Raw genomic sequence first — 6,178 nt, forward strand, 5'->3', positions numbered from 1 at the left:
TTTTATAAATATATTTATTGCCTTCTTTCATAAACCACCCTGTCTAATCTTCAAAATAAATTACAAGTTCGTCTTTCTCTTTTTTTCCAACAAAAATTCTTTCATCCTCACCAACCATTTCTACATTGTGGGAATTTCAGAATTTTTGGATTTATTTTTAAACAATCTTCTTTTTTAAGTCACATGTTCTAGAGGGCACCTGGATGGTCTCCTGTTGAACATTTTACAAATTTCATTTGGTGCTCTCTCAGCATGGATGCATGCTTGTAGACATTTCATTATCAGAAAAGTCTGCAAGCAAACGACCAAGCTCAGAGAGGACCAAGGACTCCACATTTCAACCCTGAGGTACATATATTCTCTTATATTGCTTTGTTGTTGTTAGTTGCAAAGTTGTGTCTGACCCATCATGACCCCATGGACAACGTTCCTCCAGGCCTTCCTATCCTCTACCATCCTCTGGAGTCCATTTAAGCTCATGCCTACTGCTTCAGTGATTCCATCCACCCACCTCATTCTCTGTCGTCCCCTTCTTCTTTTGCCCTCAATCTTTCCCAGCATTAGGCTCTTCTCCAGTGAGTCCTTCCTTCTCATTAGGTGGCCAAAGTATTTCAGTTTCATCTTCAGGATCTGGCCTTCTAAAGAGCAGTCAGGGTTGATCTCCTCTAGGACTGACTTGTTTGTTCGCCTTGCAGTCCAAGGGACTCGCAGGAGTCTTCTGCAGCGCCATAGTTAAATTCAATTCTTTGGCTCTCAGCCTTTCTTATGGTCCAACTTTCACAGCCATACATTGCAACTGGGAAAACCATAGCCTTGACTATATGCAGTTTTGTTGGCAGGGTGATGTCTTTGCTTTTTAGTATTCTGTCTAGATTTGCCATAGCTTTCCTTGCCAGGAGCAAGTGTCTTTTAATTTCTTGGCTGCAGTCCCCATCTGTGGTGATCTTGGAGCCCAGGAAAATAAAATCTGTCACTACCTCCATTTCTTCACCATCTATCTGCCAGGAATTGAGAGGGCTGGATGCCATGATCTTAGTTTTCTTAATGTTGAGTTTCAAGCCAACTTTTGCACTCTCCTCCTTTACCCGCATCAAGAGGCTTTGGCCCAGTCGCTTCATTCTTTCTGGCGCTACTATTACTAGCCCTCCACTCTTCCCCAGTAGCATATTGGATATCTTCTGACCTGAGGGGCTCATCTTCCGGCGTCATATCTTTTTTCCTTTTTGCATGGGGTTTTCACGGCAAAGATATTGGAGTGGGTTGCTATTTCCTTCTCCAGTGGATCACGTTTTGTCAGAACTCTCTGCTATAACCTGTCCATCTTGGGTGTCCCTGCACGGCATCGCTCATAGCTTCATTGAGCTATGCAGGACTCTTCGCCACAACAAGGCAGTAATCCATGAAGGGGTTCTATTGCTAAGGGGTGTTTCTTTTTATTTTTATTTTTTTTTACTGAAATTACTAACTTGATCTTTACTGTTCCAATGCCAATTAAGTATTACAGAAAATTTTAGAAGACACAAGAACTGAGGTATTATATGTCAAAACACGAATAATGTGCAAAACTGACATGAGGTAAGAATATAAAGTGCAGTAAATATCCATGATGGCTTATTTACATCCAAAAATTTCCATTGATAAACTATTAGCTTGGAAATACTAATTTTATGACAGGTTAGGAATGAATAAAGCTGAGGAAAGGAGATTGGATATAGTAATTGTATTTCATACAAATACAAAAAACCCCAACTTTCTTTTAGATCATGAATGTATTAAGCAACAATTCATGATTTATTAAAATTCAGTTGCTATAAGGAAACAATAAGATTTTAAGTTACCTGCTTGTTCACACTATTTAAATAGATTTTTCCCCCTCCTTCTGATTACTTCTACTTCATATTAATTTGAAACAAAATACTTTTTGGAATCACAATTGACTCATGATAATGTCTTGAAAACACATGTATAGTTTTCTCAATGAAGAACTGATTTGCCACTGCTTTATTCTAGGATTTTTTTTTTCAGTTTCTCAGTTTAGCTTGGAACATCCTAGTAGTTTTCTCCAAGGATTGACCAAGTCCAACTTTGTCTAGCTTTGTGAGATCAACTCGGGTGGCTATCATCTGCTACTTCTGTAGATGTTTTTTATTCACTTTTTCCTTATAATTGTTTGCTCTTATAGCCAATCCATTTTATTATTTTAATTTTTTACAATATAATTGTAAAAACTATGTAAAAATTGTAAGAACTATGAACGATCTTTAGTCTGTCACTGCTATAAATATCATATTTAAATTTATTAATTCAGGAATGTTCACCATTTGAATGTATATGCATGTCATAGAGCTGATAGGATTTGTACATTAAATTTTGATACAAATTGCATCATAGTAACAGAAACAATTACATACCAAGATAAACAATATCTTATAAGTTTTTTTTCAATGGCATTACAAGTCAGATCTATTGAATATACTGATGACTAGATATAGGCTAGCCACACATTTACAATATACACTTGAAAATATAGAGCTTGGCCCTGAACTACGTTAATAGTGTAAACATATTTTTAAAGATACTCTAAACTGTATTTTATTATTATTATTAGACATGGAGTGAATTGTTGATGTCAGGAAAATAAGGAAGAAATACATTCAGCAGTTTCATATTCAGGAATGTTTTGTATTTGTTAATCCATATAGTTCAGAAGCTTTTGTGAACATCTGCTTTGTAAGATTTTTTCATACGACTTATTCTATATAGTCAGAGTGTCTACATAGATCCCACAAGACAGAGTGCCATCTCCCACTGATACTTCATATTTGATTTGGTTGGCAGTGGGAGAACTTCACATACAATGTTCTATTTCCATATAATCACTTCACTTAAGCCAACGTTAAACTCTTCACCTGCTCAAACTCTTCATTTTCAAACTGCATTTAGGGAGCTCAAAGCAATAACCAAATTGGCAGATGTCCCAATGTCATTAGTCGAGTAGGGAAAGGGTGGAGGAGAATTCAAGATGTTACACTACTGTGCAAAATGTCAGTAATTAAAATTAATTAAAACTCATTAAGAAACTCCCACTTTTAAGTTCCCCTTTGGTATATATTTAATTTTTGTATTGCGGCAGTGGACAATCTAGGCAAAGGCCGTTAAATAGGCAGAAAGAAATCTGACATAAAAAGGGCTTGTTAACAGTAGGTTATATTTCCATTTTTCTTTCTTTCTCTTTGGAGCTAGATTACAATTACAAAGGATTGAGTTAAGAACAAATAGTTTTACTATTATGTCTGCCTATCCAGTTATTCTCATATACTTTGAGATTGCTATCTTTACAGAGTTGGAAGGAACCTTGGAGGTGTTCTAGTCCAATGTATTTCTGGAGTATCCTATGTGTTAAACCTTTGTTTTTTGCAACTGGAGGGATATTTCTCTCTCTTTATCAAAAGTGAGTCCATATAGTATTTAGCATCTGGAAAATATAGATCAGGAATTATTCAAGTAGCTTGGTCAATGAGAACCACAGGTCTGAGAGAGAAGTTCATAACTTGTAACCCTGGAAAGTCTTTAGTAAAACCTATATTTCAAAACTAAATTTGTTGCTGAATTGTAATTTTTATAGTGATAAAGATGAAATTATAAACATATGGAGAACAATTATATTACCAATATTTATTTAATTAAACTGTTCCTCCTTCTTTGTTCTGGTCCTATCTATTAACTGAACTGCAGACTTTAGTCTGAGAAAATAGTATACTTTTTTTCTAAGACATGAGGGCTTTGTTAATTGGGGATGGGTTTGTTAGAGGAAGGTGTGAAGTGGGAAACAGTGTGAATTTTCCATTTATTATTGCAGACCATTAGGCAATGATGAAGTAGGACTAAAGCTTTCAATCTCTGTTGAGATGTTTTTAGTTGCATAGAAATGAAAATAACAAACATAATAATAACTTGGTAAAAGCCTAATTATATCTTAATGTATAATAATCTTTAACAAAGCAAGTAATACAGGGCAGTCATAGGTAAGATAAGATATTATAGTTAGAAGAAATCACCACCATCGTCACCTAGTGACCACATATCAAGTGACCTTGATATGATTATGAGGTTTCAAAGAATACCTGACTAAGAAATATCACCTAGTAACAAGGAATCGCTGGAAAATATAAAGCAGCAAACAGCTATAGACAAGAAAGAATAGCATACAATGATCACAATGATAAAAAATGTCTGTATAATGGACATCACCATATCAGCAAAATAGAAGAGAAAAAATTGGAAAAAATCACAAAATATAAAGACCTACCAGTACAAATAGAAATAGAATGACTACCTAAAAAAAAAAAGAAGATGCCTTGGCTGCACACAATAAACAGAATTTCAATATTAGTCAAATCAGAAATATTTCTACTAATCCATCATTGAAGAGACTGTGAACCAGTGAATACTTGACCCAAAAAAATGCAACTCTGGGCACAGCTATGGGACACCCAAAGGAAATACAACAAAAATGCACCTTGAATAAAGGAGGTAGATAACAATTAAAAGGAAGATGAAATGAAAGAGTGCGTAATAAGAGCAAAAATGGAGACAATGACAAGGAAAATCAAGAATTGATCTGCACCAAATGCAGATGAATTGCATGAACTGTAAGCTGAAACATCTGACTGGTTACATCCACTCATTGCCAAGCAGTTCAATATCATACTGCAAGGAGGTGAAATTGAAGAGTAGTTAATATCTGGTAAAATCTACCTGACAATGAATGATCTAACAAAATAGGCAAAACCAGGAAACTAGAGGCCAATTATCTGATTCATAATAACTTTAAAATTGCTAATTGGTGTGGTAATTTAAATGATTCCAACAACATCTAGCTGGGCAGAAAGGAAACCACCCAAAGAGCAGAGGAACAAAAGATTACCTCCTAATTGACAAAATAATTCTGGAAAACTTCAAGAGGAGGAAGACCAATCTGAATGTAGCTTGGATTGATTACAAGAAAGCATTTGACTTCCTGACACAGCATTTGATAAACATGTTCCTAAAAATAAGAGTAGAAACATCATAAGCTTTGTACCAAATCAATGGCACAATGGCACACACAATTGCTGGTTTGTGATGATAGACTAGGAGAGATTAGGAGAGATTAATATCAAGAAAGAAAATTTTCAAGGAGACTCACTATCATCACAACTGTCATTGTATTAATACCTCTGTCAATAATACTGAAAAAATCAGGCCATGGTTATAAAACATCAAAAACATCTGCCAGACTATCCAGCTCCTTACGTGGATGGTCTAAAGCTATATGGAAAAACACAATCTGAAATAAAATCATTGCTCAACACAGTCTGTATACAGCCAAGATATTGCAGTGGAGTTTGGTATGGACAAATGTGCTACTCTCATCATCAACAGGAGAAAAGTAGTGAAAGCTGAAGGAATTAAGATGTTCCATGGAAATAACATCAAGAGTCTGGATGAAAAGGATCACTACAAATTCTTGCATCCTTCAAGCTGACAAGATCAAGCACACTGAAATCAAGGAGGAATTGTAGAATCCAAACTCAGTAAAGTAGATCCAAACTCAGTGGAGGAAATACCATCAAGCCTGGGGAATTCCAATCAATAGATACACAGCTATAATGTCAGCTTTGAAAGATGTTGGTTTCGGAGTCTTTTCTGCAGGAGGGATTTTCTGGAATGCTGACATATAATAGTGAACTGGGATCAACCAGAATTAAAAGCCCTGGATAGGAAAACCAGAAAAAATGATGACAATGAATCATGACCTTCATTCACACATTGAAGTTGACAGACTCTACTTTGGATGTGGGGTGTTGCAAGTATACCAGACAGCTAAAAAAAAATGGGGCCATTGAAGGAACATCTGAAAGACAGTGAAGAAGATGCACTGAAGTCTGCCAGGAAGACTTACTAGGGAAACCAAACTGGCCTACAGGAAAACCAGAACAGAAGAAAATAGACATGGCAAGACAAACTATTGTGTAGCCAGCATTCTTAAAAAAATTAACAGGTAAAGCAGATAATAACAAAACTGCCAATGGTTCAGGAAAGTAAGAGAACAGGAAAGTAACAAGAACAAGAAAGAGGGGCTAATTCTGAATGCAAAGAACCAAGCTAAGAGCAAACACATACAAACCCAGAATTG

Source organism: Ahaetulla prasina, chromosome 3 (assembly GCF_028640845.1).
Source record: "Ahaetulla prasina isolate Xishuangbanna chromosome 3, ASM2864084v1, whole genome shotgun sequence".
Lineage (NCBI taxonomy): Eukaryota > Metazoa > Chordata > Lepidosauria > Squamata > Colubridae > Ahaetulla > Ahaetulla prasina.